Below are 20818 nucleotides of genomic sequence, written 5' to 3'. Positions count from 1 at the left end.
GCCCATTATCAATCAGCTTTTACTTAATTCTTTATTACATTTCTGCTAAAACCATATAGCTTCATTCCAGCATCCTTCTAACATTCATTAATTTTGCAATGTTTTTGTAAATATACTTTAAATTTTTTCCAATCTTCTTCCACTGACACTTCTCCCTGGTCTCGGATTCTGCCAGTCATTTCCGCCAGTTCCATGTAGTCCATCAGCTTCATCTGCCATTCTTCCCTGGTGGGTCGATCCTGTGTCTTCCAATACTTTGCAATAAGTATTCTTGCTGCTGTTGTGGTGTACATAAAGAAAATCCTATCTTTCCTTGGCACCAATTGGCCGACCATGCCCAGGAGAAAGGCCTCTGGTTTCTTCAGGAAGGTATATTTAAATACCTTTTTCATTTCATTATAGATCATCTCCCAGAATGCCTTAATCTTTGGGCATGTCCACCAAAGGTGAAAGAATGTACCTTCAGTTTCATTACATTTCCAACATTTGTTATCGGGCAAATGATAGATTTTTGCAAGCTTGACTGGTGTTATGTACCACCTGTAGATCATTTTCATTAAATTCTCTTTTAAGCTTCAAATTTGACCATATTTCTAAATCCTTTTAAGGCATTACATGCCGTAAACTTCATACCAGTGGTCCATAACTGTTCCCAGTTAGCCATCATAATATTATGTCCAACATCTTGTGCCCATTTAATCATAGCAGATTTCACCGTTTCATCTTGAGTATTCCATTTCAACAGCAAGTTATACATTCTTGACAAATTCTTAACTTTAGGGTCTAACAATTCTGTTTCCAATTTTGATTTTTCCACCTGGAAACCTAATTTTTTGTCCAAGTTATATGCCTCCATTATTTGATAATAATGGAGCCAATCTCGTACTCTGTTTTTTAAATTTTCAAAGCTCTGCAGTTTTAATCTGTCACCCTCTTGTTCCAAAATTTCCCAATACTTCGGCCATTTGACCTCCATATTGAGTTTTTTCTGAGCCTTTGCTTCCATTGGTGACAACCATCTTAGGGTTTTATTTTCTAACAAATCCTTATATCTTATACAAACATTAAACAGTGCTTTTCTTACAATATGGTTTTTAAACGCTTTGTGTGCTTTAACCTTATCATACCACAAATATGCATACCAACCAAATACATTATTAAAACCTTCCAAATCCAACACATCCGTGTTTTCAAGAAGCATCCATTCTCTCAGCCAACAAAATGCGGCTGATTCATAATAAAGTTTAAGGTCTGGCAGGGCAAATCCACCTCTTTCTTTAGCATCTGTTAATATCTTAAATTTTATACGAGGCTTCTTGCCCTGCCAGACAAATCTAGAGATATCTCTCTGCCACTTCTTGAAACAGTCCATTTTGTCCAAAATTTGCAGTGTTTGAAACAAAAACAGCATTCTTGGCAATACACTCATTTTTATCACAGCAATTCGGCCTAACAACGATAGCTTCAAATTTGACCATATTTCTAAATCCTTTTTCACTTGGACTGAAACATTTTTCATGAAAAATGGAGAATGCCTTACTTCTGAGGCAGGTGTTTTTGTTTTGTTGCTTTTCTGTCTCGAAGGTAACAGGCCCCTTTTAACCTAAAAGGTTATAGCCAATAATCTAGCTTTACAATACTTGGTCCATCAAAGACTGTTGCCATGCTCGTTCTGCACGGAAATGGTTTTATGACAGAAAAGTAAAAGCATGAAGCATGGGGCTGTGGGGGAAGGGGGTAGAAGAACACGCAGAAAACTTTCCTGCCTCTCTATTAGATTTCCAATGTTAACCTGGGTTATGCTTTGTAAATTTAATAGCTCTTGATTTGAAATAGATAGCAAGCATCTGGAATAACTGCAATACCATTATCCCAGTCTCAGTTGTCTGTAAATAATTTCCAGTAATCAAAATCATTGGTTTTCAGCTGATTGATGGCTTGCAACTCACACTTGGTCACACCCTTGACCTGAAGTGGATTGCAGCAGTGGGACTGCCCCAAATTTCTTGTCTGCTGTTTACATTTTAAAAGACTGGGGAAGCAAGAGAGAAATGGGGAGAAAAGCAGAGAGAAGGGATATGGGGGAACGTAAATATGGGGAGGAAAAAAGATGGTGAAAAATTAAAAGTGTGACCCATTTGTTAGAGATTGGTCTTAAAGGTGGGTCCTGGCTCTGAAAAGGTTGAAGACCACTCATCTAAAACCCACACTTTAGCTTGCTTTCTGGTGCAATGTAATGTACAAAAATATTATCCTGATCAAAGAGAACTTCTGTATAACCAAATGTTTGATTACCAAGTGATTTGTGAGGTTTCTCCGGTTGTTTGGATTTAAAAATAAACAAATACAGGATGTGATCCAGGTAAAGTACATCCAAAGCCATGTAGACCCCACTGGTTTTCATAGGAAAGGGTTAAGGATCCAAGAAAAGTAATTAAACTGTATATGTGGCAGCTGAAAAAAGTTGTCCATTCCCTATGTATCCACTGGATGCATGCTTGATTGCCACTGTCCTTTGCTGGATTTAGTTGATGAGTGTCTCCTCCGGTAAGGCAGAATGACAGAGTAAATTTGTCAGAGGCTGCAACTCACCCTAGCTGTTGTATTTAGAAAATGCTCCTCCCCCAGGAAGAATAGCAGGTTTAAATAATTTGTCCTCTTTCATTCTTGATCCCTGGGCTGGTTCCTCATCCACTGATTGCCCAACATTTGATGATTCACTGCTGGATTTGCAAAGAAACTCCATTGAAAAGCAGGTTGCGCTTGAGGTGCTATGAAAGCGCTGCCTGGGGTCCGTGTTAGCTTGGTCACACATGTAAGTTGCTGTTCAGCACCGCAGTTATGAAGTCACGAACATGCATGCATGTGTGAATCAGCCCAGCCATGGAATCTGATCTCTTGGGATCCAGAAATGTTCTCTGAGGCAAGGCCTGTAATATGTGGTCACACACTTGCTTCCTTAGTATGGCATCCGGGCTGCAGGGGAAGAAGTGGTCCCTTCCCGCTTCTCTCGATTCAGTGATAAGCTGCAACACAGATTAGGCAAGCTCTTCTTATCGTGGCAGCTGCAGCACGGCATGCGGAAACATTCTTACATGGCAGATGGATGAAGCACCACTTTTTCTTTTATCAAAGATCTATAGCTTCTTCCTTTCCCTCTTTATTATCAGAGAAGCTGGCAAAGCTAGCTGAGTGATTAGAGGGAAGGCAAGAAAAGAAAAGAAAATGTAATTCAGAGCTAACACTCTGATCAGTGGGGCTGTAGCAGGTGGGGCCGTGCTCTTCCCCCAGCTTCCGAACACTGTGCATCACGGTGGGGAGCAGGGGAGCAAGGCAGGGGGGTGCTCTTGAGGTGCCCATCCGGCAGCAGAGCTGGAGCTCCTGTCACCCGTTGCGCACTGCGCTGAGCTCCCCACTTCCTTGCCCTTCCTGGTAAGATCAGTGAGTCCTGGTGTTGAGAAGCAGGAGAGCAGTGCAGCCCTGTTTGCCCTCTGCCGCAGCTTCCACCAGCTGGGGACATTTTGCCCTGGGGCTGGAACAGTCTTGTACTCTCAGGTTTTACACATAAAATTGGCTTCACAAACTGTAAAGATTGTGACTCCACACCCTCCGGTGATGTGCGGTCCTGGGCAAGTCTGACCATTCAGCTCTGGCTGAATGAGGCGAGTTTGGAGGGTATCATTCATGGGTAGCCAGCAGTTGCTCATTTTGTTTATTACTGTATTGTTATACATTTAACAACCATAATTGGAGGGTGTGATTTGGATTTTCTGCTTTGGGTGTTGAAACGTGCTGGGCCAACTCTGGGCGTTGATGGGGGGGCAGCTGAGGGCAGAAAGAGGCAGGTGGGCCTTAGTTTTTTACTTTTGCAGCATGTGTATGAAATAAAAACATGATAGCAATGTTTATTAAATATACACATGGTTTCATGCATATTTTCTTACAAAAGTAAAATATGAGCCCTGAGACTACAAGAGACTATGGCAATACTCAACTTCCAGCCTTGGAGGGGTTTGCCACTGAAAACCATCTGCTGGGAAGCAACTGTGGAGAGGGACGTCGCCTTTATGACCTGCTTTGGGGCTTTCTGGAGGCATTTGGTGGGCCTGTGTGGAAAACTGTGGATTTTATATAATACTGTTGTGTAAGGCATTGTATGTGGTTGCACCTTTGCCTTAAAAATGGACTGAAAGCCTATTAAATAAGTAGGATGCTAACATGCATAAATGAAGGCCATGCTAAATTTCTCCCTGAGGCCTGTTCAACTGAAGCAAAAAACTGAAGCGGGGGGGGGGGATTACACAGAAAATCCTTTGATTGCATTCTTGGAACCAGAATACTACCACAACCCTGGAATGCCATCCTTGAGAAGAGTCCTGCTGACAGGGCCAGGCCACCCATGAGGGCAGGTGAGGCGAACGCTTCAGGCAGCAGGATCCACAGGGCAGAAGATCCCGCCTCCAAAGAACACATCGCCCGCTGTCGCTGCCAACCCATTTGCTCTTGGGAGGCTGGATCTCTCCCCCCCCCATCAGTGCTCCCTCCACAGTGGCCTCTTGGCCCATCGGAGGCGCTGCTTGCCTCCTCCCACCCTTGTCCACAATGTTGGTCTTTAATCCGCCCCCCCTTGTTCCTGATCTTCACTCCCTCCTCCTTCATTGGCAGGGGTGGGGGGCACGGCTTTGTGGTTCGCCTCAGGTAACAAAATGCAGTGGGCTGGGCCTGCTTGCTGGTGTCTGTGCGCTCACTCCACTATGGGCAGCTTGGGAATTGTGATTTATAGTACTGTAGTTGCTTGGGGAAAAACCCAATTAAAAAGGAAGGAAATCTGGCCAAGATCAGCCGATTTTACAGTAACCAAGAGTCAAGTGCTTCCATACTTCTTCCATGGAAATAAATGGGATTTTGAAGAAGGCTGGAGTTTTGCTGGATTGTGCCCGGATTTCTTAAAAACAAATCTCTTGCCCAGCCCTTCTCCATCCTGGAGCCAGCCAGGATAATGGGGGGGTCTGCTGAGGAGACTGCTGAGGAGTCTTTTCTAGGAACAATTTCTGTGCTCCTAATGTTTGATTACACTCCCAACTAGGAATGTGGGAATCTACCATGTGGAAGTGCCGTAGGATTTCCACATAGCTAAACAACAAGGCAGTGTTCACATTCTTGTTTCCATTAGGCTCCTAGTGGTGTTATGGAATATGGTTCCAAACCTTTCAGATTAGAGAAATCCTTAAATGCAGAGGCCAGCTTGCAAACGTAGGCAAGAGTATAGGAAGGTGGCTTGGTAGAAAAGGAAACCAAAAGGCAGGGCAGCTGAAGGGGAAGTGCTCCACCCCAGATTGAGAAACACAATCCACTCAGTGGTGGTGTTCTAGCGGCTGTTTTGACAAAGGTAATCAATATCTAGTGCTCTTTAGTAGCTAGAGTGGCTGTGGAGCTGCTTTCTTACACCTAGCCAGTGTGCTTCCAAACAAACACAAACACATTGGCCAGGCTAGTAGGACTGGTGGGAGCCTCAGCTCCGCCACAACTGCAGGGCCAAAATCGCTTTGCAAAGTGCAGATTAGGTCAATTTGCCTGTAAAGGTGAACTGAATTGCAGTTCTTCCCACCAAGGACTGTGTGGGTCACGTGCTCCACTCTGCTTCTGAATAACAGAATTACCCAGTGATCCTGTGTCCTTACACACACATTACAGCAGATGCAAAGCAACAGATGACTTCACTATCTAAATCTCAGGATTGTGATGCGTGGGGGGGGGGGGTGTGCAGCAAAGGGAGGGGAGGGATAAGAGAAGCAAAGGAACAAAGGATGGACAGGTTCAAATGCAGGTGATATGTGCATTTGCAGGGTGAAGACTGCGGAGTTAAGCTAGCCCTTCACAGAAAACATTTTGAGACGAGGCTCTAAAGTGCTTCTGGGTAGATATAGAGTAAGCCGCTGTTTCACACTTCCATTTTACAGAGCAGTCCTGTACAGTATACATGTCTATTCAGAAGTCGGTCCCATCCAGTTCAGTGGAGCATGCAGGGTTGCGGCCTTCATTGCGCTGCAAAACAGGTGTATTTTTCAACAGCAAAATTTATCTCTGCCCTCCCCTCTCCCACTTTCTGGTACCATCAGAGTAATGCTGCAGGTGTTGTGATAGTTTTCGCTAACCTAGAGGAAAGAGAGAAACTTACTGTGAGTCTAACGTGCTTCTGGATGAAAAGAATCGAAAGATTCTTTGGCTAAACTGGAGATGCTGTGTGTGCCTCATTGTGTGGCTTTTTTCAATCCGGATAGTGAGCCTGCTGATCTTATCTGCAGTGGGAGGAAGTTGCTTTTATCTGAGAAGCGCATCTCTCCCATTCTGATAAGTCCTGCTTTAGCTGTGGAGTTATATTTATCTAGTGGGATCACTGGCTCACCAGCCGCAGCCGCAGCAGCAGTGGGGCTGTTACTGAGGGGGGGGGGGCGAAGATGAGCCTGGCAGGATCCAGCGGAAGGAGGACCAGCCTTAGAGTAAGCCTTGGGGAGGAAGAGGCGAATGAGCCCATCTCTGAAGGAGGGCTGGGGGAGCCCAAGTCCAAGCTGTAGGTCTCGCAACATGCCAGCTCGACCAAAGCACTTTTCCCCAGGGCCCATCCCAAGGGAACGTTGGCGCCGTTGACACCAAATCCCAGGTCACTGTTTAGTCCTCCATTTCTAAATTTGGTAGCTAGAAAGTGAGTTCTTTAAGAGGAACATCAGTTTCCTGCCCCTTTCCCCACAAACCATTGAACTGAGGTGCAGAGGGACAATAGCAGATTTTTTTTTCTTTTTAGAAAAAAATAAAGAATTCCCCAAGCATGCAATATCAGGAGAGGGATGTCTATGTAAACAAAAACACACAAGGGCTATTTGAGGATGAAGCAGGACAAAGCAGGTGAAAGGAGCAAAAAAGAGAAGTTTAGTCAAAAGGATGTGATAAATGCTCCCTGTGTTTACCCTTTGCCCCCCCCCCCCATGTCTCTGGCCTTTGAGTGAGTTTCTCATTCTACAATCAGTTTTTCAGTTTTTCTCTCTGAGGAATTTATTTATCCCAGCCTTTATTTCTGGTTACCACATTTTTCTGCCCAGCTCTTTGTTGGCAAAAAGCAACCGTGAACCGATGGGAGGACCAGTGAGGTTGCTTGAGGAACCTGACTCCCCTATTTTATTCATTTATCTATTGCATAATGGGAGGCAATGATGGAGCATATTCAGTAGTCATGCTTTCAGTGCAACTTCGTGTATACAGAAGAAGGAAGGGGAGAGTGTAAACGTACGTAGTAGCAGAGCTCTTAAATAGTGCCTCTCAAGTGCTTCGCATATATCAGTAAGCCTTTGAGCAGCCCTGAGATGCTGGCCATTATTAGCGCCACAGCACCTTTGGGCTGCCAACTGTGGACTTCCTTCTCTGCCCACATGCCTGTCAGGCAGAAAGTTAACAGGCGGGTGCTTTCTCCACCACTTAGCCCCATATCAGAAAAGCTTCAACTGCTTAATTACATGGTCGGCTCATCTACTCTTCCCCTTTCCCCATGATTTCTTCTGTTTGAACCATCATGGACATTTGCTCCGATTCAGCCATAAATGGGGTTTGGGGGGAGTGGCGGGAGAAAAGAAAAACCTCTCAGACCCATGCCGAGAAGTCATGGATCAAACGGAAAGGTGGGTGAGCCCTGTGTCCAGTTGGTCCCAAAGGCCCAAGAGCAGAGCAGCCAGCCATTCGGGGGGGGGCAGTTAAACTGTCTTGATATTCATTTCTGGAGGGGGGGGGTTGAGAGACTGTCTGCTTCTGTCCCTAACCTTCACCTGCTGACGGAGTTGCGCAGTGTAGGCCCTAAGCGCATCCTCCAAGCCCTCCACTTTTTACAGCCTGGGCGCATGGGGCTGTACATGGGCTCCCTGCAGAAACCTTGCTTGCCATCTCTGAAGGGAGGGAGGGGCTGGGCAGCAGGTGCACTTGCAGGCCCCCCCCTTTTCCTCATTTCCATCCAGTGTGACCATCCACCCAAAGCTCCTGATCATCTCAGTCTGGATAATGAATACTCTTGTTGTGGCCAGGCAGGCTGATTCCTGGAAACTGCAGGGGTTCTTTCCCCTACTGGCCCCCACAACAGAAATTAAATTAAGAAATGTTAATTCATGGGGGGCAGCAGAGATTTTGTTGGCCTTGGAGCCCGTGATACCTTGAAAGGATGGAATAACAATGATAATGAGGTATTATCTGAATCTGCAACACCTTTTCTTAATTTTATCTCTATGTTGCTGGTAGATCCTATTGAAATTGGTATCCTGTCATGGGCTTTATATTAATGCTAAATGGATTTTTTTTTAATATACTTCCACCAAAATTGCTTGAGCAAAAGAAAATAAAAAAGTGTTTTGTTGTTTGCGCTTTATAACTAAACCCAGGGGGTCTTCGTACACTTATTGATCACTGCTGTAAGCGTTTTTCATATCCACTTTAACCTTGATAGTAAAAGCCGTTTAATTAATTAATTCAGCTTGTAGGCTGCGTTTCTATTGGAGAAATACTCAAAACAAATAAATATTTTCCCTCAGTTCCAGTTACGCTACACTCAAGCAAGCAAGCAAGCAACAATTAAGTACAAAGTGCAATCATATTCTCAAAGCAGCAACTAAAACAAAGGCATCAAATTTAATAAGTACCTCTTTTGAAGAAGCCTCCCTTATGGCGATGGAGGGGTGCCAACCTGAATGAAATATTCGGGGGGGGGGTGGCGCTGCATAACTGATCACAAAACACTCACAATATTTCAAATTTGGGAGGGTCCAGCCCCTCAAATCTTTTACTGGTGGAGGGGCAAAGAGACCTCGGCCCCTAGGAGTTGGCTCCTATGTGGCAAAGCGCCATTTCAGAGGAGACCAGCTGATCCCCATGTGTAGTTGTGGGCAAAGAGAAGGGCCTTTTCCTTGCCAGCCAAGCCTCAGGGCCCAATGAAGGGCAAAACTCCTCTGAGCTTACAGCCACTGCTATCCATGTGGAAAACTGGGTCCAGAAACACCCCCCCCCAACGCCAAACTTCCGGAGGAACACTTTCTTACCCAAAACTGGTTCAGTTTTTACTGACATGTTCCTTATAAATACTTTCCACACCGATCTCTTTAAACCTCCATACAGTAGTCCTTTTTATATCAAATATGGAGTTCTTTTTTGTATCATAATGCCATACGCTTCGTATATAATAGAAGTTGAGCACCTACAAGCCTTGACCTCTCTTCCTAGTCTTCACTTTATTCTTTTTGGCATCTGCTTAAAACATTTATGTTTAGGCAAACCTATCCAGGCATATAGAAGTTACATATTTTATTTCTTTTTGGTTAATGCTGATTTTAATAATCTTTTAAAATAGTTTTAATGCCTTTTTTTTACTGTTTTCTGTCGGTAAAGTTAACATTTTATATTTTTTTTTACATTCAAGCAGTATACACATTTGGTAAATAAAAATTAATAATATTAATATGGAGGTAAGGGAGGGAATAGGCAGCAGAACGGGCTGATTATCTGCCTCCAGGACCAACGAAGTCACACCAAATTGCTGAGCTGAGTAGAACAATTCCAAGCATGTTTAACTAGATATAAGTCCCACTGAAGGTACTCCACAGCAAGAGTGCTTAGAACTGCGGCCTTAATTGTTTTAACTATATTTTATCCCACCTTTCTCTCAAAGATCTTGAGGCAGCTCCATGATCTTTTGTTCTCACAAGAACCCTGTAAAGTAGGTTAGGCAGAGAGAGAGAGAGAGCGCCAGGAAACTGTGCCTGAGCTGGGATCTGGACCCAGATTTTATGGAGCAAGTTCATCACTCCAACCACTACACCACACTGCAATAAAAAACAATTAGCAGCACTGCTCAGGAATGTATCTCATCCTCCTAAAATAGATTTCTAAAAATCATAACTGTGGAAAACTCACAATGAATCCTGTGTATCCTCACACATCTGTATGCCTATCCCTGAAATCTATAATTTAGCAGAGGCAGGAAATGTAAGCCAGCAAGCAGGCAGATTATGGGGCTACAGTGGTTTCCACTGAGTTCCACACAGCAGACAAGCTGGAAGGTGTACAGAGGAGGGCGACAAAGATGATCCAGGGTCTGGAAATCAAGCCTGATGAGGAACGGTTGAGGGAGCTGGGTATGTTCAGCCTGAAAAAGAGGAGACTGAAAGGAGACAGATGTGATAGCCAACTTCAGACATCTAAAGGGCTGTCAACATGGAGGATGGACCTGAACCAATGGCTTCAAGTTTACAAGAAAGGAGATTCCAATGAAACGTCAGGAAGAATTTTCCGACAGTAAGAGACAGTGCAAGGTTGTGGGCTCTCCTTCCTTGGAGGTTTTTAAGCAGAGGTTGGATGGCTATCTGTCCTGAAAGCTTTAGCTGAGATTGCAGGGGGTTGGACTGCATGACCCTCAGGGTCCCTTCCAACTCTACAGTTCTATGAGTCTATGAAAAGGGACATAGTTGGAGGGGGTTAAAACCTGCCCTCTGCTTCAAGCAGTACTGCCAAGAATTCCCAAAGTATATATGCCCTCCTTCTGCTCAGCATATTGTATAGCTTTTTATGTGTCTTTCATATACAGCTTGCCTCTAAAAGCTCATAGATGGCCCTTAATCAACTGGATGAAGTTATATAAGATGTTTCACTGGCTGGCTGAGTGCAATTGTTGTTTAACAAAGTGAATTTTTAAAGAAATAAACAGAATAATCTCCTGCTTCAAAAAATAATTGTGTGTGTTAAACATAAGTGGCTCTTTAACTAAGGTGGCTTTCTCGATTCTGTAGAAGGTCACGGGTCATCTTGTCCCCAGCCAGCACAGTCAAGACCACCGTGTGCCCCAAAGCAGAGAGCAGGTGCACCAGCAAGAACAAACAACCTCAGATGATGTAGGCCTTGAACTCCTAAGAAAAACCCAACTCTTCCTGTGTTGACTGGTGTTGCCTATGTGAAATTCATTCTTCCTCCTCTTTTTTACCGTCACAGTGCTTAGATTCTCAGATACTTGCGCATTTCCTGAGAACAGAGTGATCCACACATTTGGGGTTGTGGCTTTGCTTGGCTTGTGTTTTTCATGTTGAGGCACTGGATGGGGGAGATTACGAGATAGGGGTGAGGAGAGCTCTCGCTAGTAGCACATTTATGCAGCTGCTGCTGCTGCACCAGGTATGCAGGGGGTCCCTGTGCATATGTACTTGATGGCATGCGTAGCGCAAGAAAAAGGTGTCCTCTTGCACTGCCTCATTTTTCTGGAGCATCACATTCCGGTAAATGGAGACTCGTACTGGGTCAGTGGTTTTCGGATTTCCTTCTCTCAGGGAACCCTTTGTGTTGTTGTGCACCAGTTCATGTACTTGCCCAGTTAAGAGCACATCTGTGTGCAGTGATGTTCCTCCTGCTCCCTGCAAGTACAGAAATGGAGCCAACCTGGTTGCCGAATAGCATTTACCTCTCCTTGGGGCCAGTTTACACAGGCATGCTCATCATTTTACACATCATAAAGCAGAATGTGTGACTCCGCCACCACAGATTAATTATTTCAGACTGACCATTCATGTACTTTTTGATGGAGACAGTTCACACATTCAGTGGTCACCATGCTGAGTAATTGCGATAGGGGGGGTGCGAAGGGACCCAAACACATCTTGGTTTTGAGTTGGGTCAGGAGACACCTGCTCTAATGGCTTGGAGAGGAGGCAGATCCTGTGTTCAGGTCACCTGGGTTGCATATATTATAAAAGCAGGGAGCATCTGGCTGAGGCTCCATTCAGGTTTCCTTAGTTGGCCAGCAGCTTCCTCACCACTCCCAGCTGCAACCTCCAAAATAACCCGTGCTTTCTTCCTCTGGGTGACTTGACAGTACTTTAGACATCTGTTACAGAGGGACTTTCAGAAGTGCCTGACTGATGTTCCCTTTTTAACATTTTTTACATAGCCAGCACTAAGGAATGCATTAAAAACAAAGACCTGCCGCAAATTAAGGTATAAAATCAACTATGGCTCCATCGAGCCTTGTATTCCTTGCTCTGAGCAGGAAGCACTTCTGCAAGGTCTTTCCCCCCAGCCCTGATCCAGAGCTGACTTCATGATTTTGAGAGAATGCTCAGCAAGAATCTACAACCCTTAGTCTTGCCACATGGAAGTTTCTTCCTGAACAAACAGGATGCTGAATGTCACAATCTCTTTGGAAAGACCTTCTTTGCTATCTGGCCCATCAGGGATGGCCACTTCATCTCCTCCTCTGTGTGTTTTGCAACCAGCACAGCAACATGTCAAGGGGTTGCTCACAGGCCACATTTTGCAAATGACTTGGCTGGGACACAGCTTGATTGGTCAGAACAGCAGGAACAACTTTGCTGATTAGGTGTGTCCTTCCAGAAACATGAGTTTTGTGGTGACTTTCTGTTAATTTGGGAGAAACAGGCAGTAGCAGCAGAAACGGGTGAAAGGATCCTATTGCCTTATCTGAATGGACAGTTTAGAGTGGACATGGAGAGAGCAGAATCCCACCCCCTGCTTTTCCTCTTCTTTCTTGTTCCTCAGCTGCTGTTGTCAATTCAATACAGTATTTAAGGGTGTTCCAGACAGGAACTTCTTGCATTTAGTGGGGGGGGGTCATATTTGTGGTTATGTTTTGGTGGGTGTCCTCTATCACCGCACCCCCTAGTTCTATTTTCTCCTCACCTGAACACAACCAGTCATTTTGTCTCTGGCAGCCCAAACTATGCAGGTGTGCCTATATCCACCTCCGGATTTCAACATCCTGGTTCTCAGAGTTCTTGCTGTTGAGTCACTTCTTTTGGGGAGAGGGGAGTGGCGGCGGGGGCGGCCGTTGATAGCAGTCAAGAAGTTAAAAAAATGATATAGAGGTCTCATGGGAAAGTGGGGGTTTTTCAGTGTGAAAGTGTTCTGCCATCCACCTTTTTTATTCCTGGGTTTGCTTGAGGCACATGAAGGGGAAACCACTGATCCTGAGGAAGGGGGCAGTTGCATCCCTTGCAGCTGCCTCTTCATGTTGTCCTGCCATGTGAGCGGCAGATCGTGTGGCATTTCTGGTTTGTGCTGGAAACTCTGAGGTGTTGCCCTGACTAGAGCTTCCATTTCCCTTCCTGCAAACAAGGAGAAGGAGAATTGTGGCACTTCTAGGATCGGCTGCTTTGGAATCAGATAAGGGGGGATGCCACCGCTTCCGCTTGGGTGAAATTGAGAAGTGTGGAGATGAAATGGACAGTCTTGGGGGGCACCTCTGAAATTGAGAAGTGCACATAGTGGCAGCACCCTGACACTGCCAGAGTCCCTTCCCAAGAAGCCACTTGCTTCTTTGTCAGGGAGGCTGATGCGTGCAAGGAGGGAACGGCCAGCTGCAGCCCCAGCAGCTCCTTGCAAGCCAGAACACTCCACCCCATTTCCCCCTTCTCCTTTTGCGCTGCTGGTCAGGACTCAAGGGCTTGGCTGCCCACTCCATCCCCATCCCCATCCCCATCCCCGCCTTGCTGTAAAGCAGGGAGAGGAATGGGCTTCATCCTGCAGGAGAGCAAAATGCACACTTCCGGGGGGAGGGGGAATGAAAAGGTGTGGTGTGCACAAGTGCAAAAATATCCCCCACCCAGAAAAAGGGAAAAAATAAAAAGCCCCCCACCTCTTGCAAAGCATGAAAACTAAGGTGTGGTAATAACTAAGCTCTTGCAATGTTTGCTCTTGTGCACTTGCAGTGAATTTCCCTCTTTCTTTTTTTTATGAAGTGTCAAAGCACAGACACAGAAAGGCCTGCCCAGAATGGAAAAAGATTGTGGAGGGCAGAGGAGAAGCGCTTGTCGGGAGGGACAAAAAGCATACTGGGGGTGTTTTCCATCAAGCTTGGCCCACTTTTGGGGGTGGGCAAGAGGATGAATAGCAATGAATGCGGTGACCGGGGGGGGGGGGGAGGGAGCGTGTGAACCTTTGTTTGCCAATTGTGCACACAGAAAAATGGATCTGAATGGGTCCATTTGTGAGATAATGCACATTCTTTATTATTATTATTATTATTTATTAAATTTGTATATGGCCTTTCATCCAAAGATCAGAGGGCTGATCACAGTAGAAAATTGCAAAATGAAAACACAACCTGCTTCTCACAGATACGTTTCAAAGGACATTAATCAGCCAAAGGCCTAGTTGAAGGGGAACCTTTTTGCCTGGTGCCTGAAGGTATATAATGAAGGTGCCAGGTGAGACTCCCAGGGGAGAGCATTCAGCAAGTGGGGAGCCATCTCAGAAGAAGCCCCTTCTCATGTGGCCACCCTCTGGACCTTGCAGAAGGAGGCACATGAAGAAGCATAGGAGCCAATTCCTAGGATACCCCCCTAAAATATTTGAGTTGATGGGCATTCCCATTCCAATGGTGTGTGTGCACTGTGTCATGTGATCGATTATGCAGGGTGGAGCTTACCTGGGCCCCCACCATATTTTATTCAAGTTGGCACCCCTGTGAAGAAGGAGCTCAGATACTGAACCTTATTATCCTCAGATAATGATCTGGGTCAGTTGACCTGGAAGCCCCCTCTGTCTTTTAGAACAGCTCATTACAAAAGTTAACCAGTCCTCATTTGGTCAACAGTTTTTAAACTGTGCCTTGGATCTCCCCTGGAGTTTCTTGAACAATGACCAGGGCTTCCTCTAGGGTAAGGTAAAGGTAAAGGGACCCCTGACCATTAGGTCCAGTCACAGACGACTCTGGGGTTGCGGCGCTCATCTCCCTTTACTGGCCGAGGGAGCTGACGTTTGCCCACAGACAGTTTTTCTGGGTCATGTGGCCAGCATGACTAGGCCGCTTCTGGCGAACCAGAGCAGCACACAAATGCCGTTTACCTTCCCGCCAGAGCGGTACCTATTTATATATAAATGCAATATATATATATTGTATGTTATTTTCATACCAGAGGCATTTCTATGCACACGTTCCCCTAGTAGATGCATTTTGTACACATTGCTTGGCTGGAGAACTGTGCTGCAAAATTTTGGAGAAGTCCCCATTTTGACAGATGGCCATGTTTCAGCTCAGGAAAGTGTGAATTAGGTAGGTTCGTCTTCAAATGTGGACGGACTTGAGTTTCTCCCCTTGTCCAGCTGGTGTTTTACAGCATGTAAGTCATTAAAGCAGAGCATGGAAAACTGCTTCAGTGCAAAGGAGGCCAGTTTTCTCCTGGCTTGGTTGTTGTTTTGCTTCTCGGCTGAGCCACCAAGCGCCATTCCCGGCGTGGCTTCCCTTTCTGTCACTTCTCCATAACTCTTCACATTTCAGTTGGGCTCTTGGTTGCCTTCTGCTTCCTCTTTTTCCTGCATTCCTATATTTCATTATTTGCAGCTTCTTCCTCTTCAAGAGCTTTTTCAACAATGTGAGGAGGATGTGGAAACCCAGTTACATTATGAGCAGCAAATTGAGAAACTAACAACACAATCCTAACCATGCCTACTTGGAAGTAAGTTCTGTTGAATTCAGTGGGGCTTACTCTCAGGTAAGTGGGGTTGCAACCTAAGACTACTTACACACTGTTGCTATTTTGCGAGTGGGATATACTGACAAATTTAGGTTGCACAAGTACAGTAGTGAATTTGGTGTTCTTGTGCAACAAACCCACAGGAGAGTTTTGTGCAGGAGGATTTTGTGCAAAGAAAACAGAGTACAAAAATCACATTGAAATAAATCCACAGCAGATACAGATGTGTGGACCTGGAGTTTCCAGTTCCCTGGTGTTTCCAGACCCAAGAAAAGGACTCAAGAGATGAGATAGATTCTCCCAATCATCAGCTGGGGTTACGTGCTTAGATATTTTCAGCTTGAACACTTACACTTCACTCATTGCCCCCTGCACAATATTTAAGCCAACAGGAGCAAAGGAATACAGACACCTGAAGGCCCAAGGAGATGATTCCCTCCAAATCCCAAAACCCATCCTTCTTGCTGTAGGTCATTTCTACAGACCTGCAGAATTGATTGAAAACATGTTGGTGCCTGATGTGCTTGGTCATGAGCAGATCCACTAGCTTAAGGGATTCTAGCCTGCTGCTTAAATCAGAGGGGTTTCCAGAGGGGATTCCCCCCCCCCCCGCAACCCTTTCTAAAAGTGCAGTATTTCAAAGAGCTAAGGCTCTCTGAGCCAGCAGGCTCGCAAGGAAGCTCTGTCACTCCTTGTGGTGAGCTTAGGGTGCATCATAATTTTGCTAGCCATTGTGGATGCAAAGTGGACACCTGCAGAAAACAGCAGAAGAAAGTTCTGGGAAGTGGAGAGCTGTGGATCAGCCTTCCTCCCAGCCCACAACTCCTTAGTGGAAGCCACCCAGCCTGAGCTCTGTGGGGGTTAGCATGGCGGGGATGAGGAAAGAAAGCAAATGCCCAGAACTGATGCATTTGTGGATTAAGCTAGAGAGGAACAGGAGCTGGAGGTTTCCTGTGAAGCCAGACAGGGGGAAGCTGCGATGTGCTGTTTCAGCTGAACTGCCCCAGTTCCCTAGGGAACTCAGAGTTCTTCACCTTTCACCTCAGAGCAGCTTTTCTGGCTGTTTCACTCTGCAGTCTGCGGCCTTCTGGAAATATGCAGATTTGCAGCACTAATTTACATTGGAGATAAATCAGCTCAACCAAATGGTCAGACGTTAACTATCCATGGGAAAGCCCAAGTGCTGAATCTTTCTGACATCATTGCAAAGATGGGTTTCCTCTGCCCTCAGCATTCTTCTTGAATTCCCGCAATGCTTCAATCCAGAGGAGTCACTGGTTCAACCACAGCCTTCCTTCCCCAAGCTGAGACCGGGTGATAAAACCAAAGGAGGAGCATTGTGGGAGGCGCCACAGTTTGGTCAGCCAGCGCCATTACATTTGATGGATCCATCTATTCCTGCAGATAAGGATGTGCAGACCTAACTGGGCTTACTTGTGGTTTCTAGTGCATTTATCATGAGAACCCTTAGATCAGGGACAGGAAATATGTGGCCCACCTGAAGTTGGTCAGCTACAGTTCGTATCACCCCTGATCACTGATAAGCTCACAGGAGCTAATAGGAATCTGATTCCAACAATATTTGGTGAGCCACGAGTTCCCCATCAATTGGAACCTTGTGAAAAACTGTGGCTCAGGAGAACTGATGTAGAATCAAGGAATGACAAGGTCTTTGGGTATATACTTGGCCTGGAGATTTGTTTTCAGTACTGAAAACAGATTTTTTTTGTCCTTTTATGCAGAAATCAACTCATTTCCCCCCATAATTTTTTTGGGGGGGGAAGATGTATTTTTGTTGTTACTGTTAAAGAACACAGTGTCAGAAATCCTTGTTGCTCTACTGCATATCACCTAGAAATCTACTGATAAATCTCAGTCACATCTAAGCTACCAGATGCAAGCCTACTGACAGAACAAGGTTGGGATGGCTACAGTCATTGCAGTGCAGAATCATAGAATTGTAGAGTTGGAAGGGACCCCAAGAGTCATCTCTTGGGGTCCCTTCCAACTCTTGGGGTCCCTTCCAACTCTACAATTCTATGATTCTGCACTGCAATGACTGTAGCCATCCCAACCTTGTTCTGTGGAATGTAAGTGTCAGAACTAAAGCATCCATGGCACATGGTCATTTTCATGAATATAAGCCTTAGCAATTGTTTAAGCTTCTTGCCAGAATTGTGGGTTGTTGTTGTTTTAATGCACTTCACTTTTTTTCATTTGTGCAAATGTTATATCCATTTGTTTTGTGTGTTTCATCTAATGAAACTGTACCAATGATGAGAGTTTATCAACTCTACAGACTTTAACGAGTTCCCAAGAGAACTCTGGGTATACAGTATCGGGGTGAGGGGCCTCTAAGAGAATTCTTAGCGCCCTTGCCAAAGGGCAATTCTCTAGAGCCTTTGGTAGATGGTGTGGCAGTTAAACTGGTTCAACTTCCATTGAATTGAATGGGAGCTACACAGGACCCTGACACTGCTCTTGCCTAACTCCTGCTCATTTCAGCGAGGCTCTTCACTGAAAACTTCCTGATGAGTTGTGACTATGTTTGCTTGCCTGCATTTTTTCCCAGAGGAATTCAAAATGCTTCCTCTGAAGTTATCACTAACTTACTTCAGAGAGTTAAGCTGCTGCAGGATTGAAATTGTAGCTATAGATCTGTTCAAAATAGTTAAATACAGCCAAATAAATAAAAGGCCTGTTTGCCACATGTTTGCCATTCTAATTCTGAGTATATATGGAGAAAGGAAACACCAGCCTCTGGCTTGGGTGGAGCTGTCATTTCCCTGGTTGTTCAGCAGAAGATAACGTATCTGTGGTAGGCGTCTTTGCAGAAATCATTAATATCTACTTGGAGGAAACACTCCAGAGTCAGGGAAGGAATTAATGTACCAAACCGGTTGTCTAGATCTTTAATCGGTGAGAAAAATTCAGTATTTTCTGGAAAGATTAAGCAGAATTTGCTGTTATCCCTCATAACAAACTCCTTGCCTATGCACTAGGAATCTTGTGGCATTTCTGCTTCACAGACTTAAACTGACTTAAGCTACAGTCCTGTATGCACTTACCTGGGAACAAACACCATTTAACTCAATGTGACTTTCTTCTGAATATACGTGTGTAGTTTTACACTTCTGCTGATAGTCTTTAATCCCCCATGTTTTTCTGGGAAGTGTACTGCAGTTCTTTTCAGGGAGCAGAGGCGAGGATGGGCTGAGCTAGGGCTCTAGCAGACCATTTTCAGCACTCATGCCAAACTGCAGCTCCCACAATTTGGGTGTGTGTGACAGTTAAACTAGCATACAATTGATGTAAGTTCACAATGTAGATACACTCCCAGGCATTGGCCTAAGGGCAGTTGTAGCCAATGTAGTGCCCTTTTGATCTTTTGGACTACGGTTCCAAGTATCCCTGAGGATTGGCCATCCTGCCTGGGCTGAGGAAGCTGGAATTCAACGGACATATGAAGAACACCACATTGGCCACCCCTTCTCTAGTGTTTCCAGCTTATACCTCCATCCAACTTGCTGGTTCTACCTATTGAGTGATGGTTATTAAATGGGCTTGTGTACTGCATATGCATGCTGAAGGCACAAATCCCTTTGCTTCAAAAACAGATCTACAACTGATCATTTCCAAGTGCACGTCTTGGTCTGTGTCTAGACTGTCTCCCACCCTGAAATCTGAAATGGTGTTCCTGGTGCAACTGTATATTAGATGCCAGGGGTTTCTTAGATTCCAAGGGCTTACTTCTGTGCTGTAATTCCTTTCTGTATTTTATCTCTGTGGTCGTGGTGCTTGTCTTTTTCTTGGAAGCAATGTCCTTTATGGTTCTTTGACATGTTGCTGACCGCCTTACAACCTCGCATCCTCTTTGCCTTCTTTATTGCAGCTGCATATAGGGCTGAAGTCTTTAGGGATTTTCACAGCATCATCCCCAAATCCTTTTCCCGTAAGTATACTGCTGTGCATGTGTTCTCAGTGTATTACCAAGTTTCTCCATCTTGCACGTTATTTCTGTCACCCCTGTGTCTCCATTTGTCTGTGTTTTGCTGTACTTGAACAGCCTTGCATTTATTTCACTTCCTATTTTTCTTTCTGCAGCTTGCAAATCTTTTTTAGTGCTACAGATAGAATCATCTGTTTAGAGAGGGCACTTACGCGATGACTGGCTAGAAAGTGTTATATCCTTACTGGTATAAACTCTTGGAATCATGTTCACAAGGTGGCTAAAGTCCAACACTCCCCCCCCCCCCTCTGAAATGATTCTGAGAATTGAGTGCTTAATTCTGCGGCTTAACTGTGATTGGATTGGGCCCTAATTATCCAAACAAACAATTTCATAGGTTAATCCCTTGCTTTTTATTTTGCTGACAGATTTCTGCTGTTGTCATAATTGTCAACACTGATTTGGATTTTATAATAAATTATTTAACTATCAACCAGTCACCTCTGTTTGCTTATTGACACTCTCGAAGAATTCAAAAACCCTTACAGAAGCCATGATTTAGCATGACCTGGTTGGCATTCAGTTGAGTTTTCCTCGGAATAGACCTATTGAAAACTCAGCTGAATACCATCCTCTGTTTTTAACAATGCTTTCCATGATTTCCCTTGGAATAGATGTTGAACCAAAAATTCCATCACCAAGCTCTTCTTGGGCAGAAGAAATAATTGTATGCAGCCGACTGGCAACTTGCGCACAGTTAACTAGTGTGATTGCAGCTTTACACGCTTGGCAGCTGGCCAGCTGAAATCACACGTGGAAGGCCGAGGGCACATAAAGAGCTTTTAAGCCCTCCAACTTCCTTAATGGGCTCTGGGAAGCTCTTTTTGGAACTCTGGGAGGTTCCCTAGAGACCTTGTGGGCGCCTCTTGGGGGGGGGGCAAGGCCTGCTTGGCGTGCTGGGTTTAGAAAGGTGAGAGTGGTCATGCGGCAAGGTTGTTCTGACTAGACACAATTTTGTCTTTACATGCAATCCCCCGGAACATAACCCCCACTCTAGTTGTGAGCCAATTGTAGTTAATTTTAAGACCACCGCCTACTCAGGTCTCTGTATGTGTACATACATACTCCAGTGGAAGAGGTGCAAAATTCTAGCCTGCTCTTCCTTATGAGTAAAGAGATGAATGGTTCTCTAATTGAATACAGGCAGAGAAGTACATTAGCATTCATTTCAACCTGAGGGTGCTAAAGGCAAATAATAATAATAATAATAATAATAATAATAATAATAATAATAATATCAACAACAATACACTATTAATGAAATAAAAAATATTAGATAACACTGGAAGAATCCTGATAGTTC

General features: G+C 44.8%; 1 protein-coding gene across 9 annotated transcripts in view; it reads left to right on the top strand.

The window, feature by feature from the left end:
- Positions 1–20818, top strand: part of IKZF1 (IKAROS family zinc finger 1) — a 79485-nt gene that overhangs the window by 28565 nt on the left and 30102 nt on the right. The gene's annotated exons all lie outside the window — the stretch shown is intronic.

This window comes from Podarcis liolepis (genome assembly GCF_965112155.1).
Source record: "Podarcis liolepis genome assembly, chromosome: 13".
In the NCBI taxonomy this organism is placed as follows: domain Eukaryota; kingdom Metazoa; phylum Chordata; class Lepidosauria; order Squamata; family Lacertidae; genus Podarcis; species Podarcis liolepis.
This window is presented reverse-complemented; position numbering and strand designations above follow the sequence as displayed.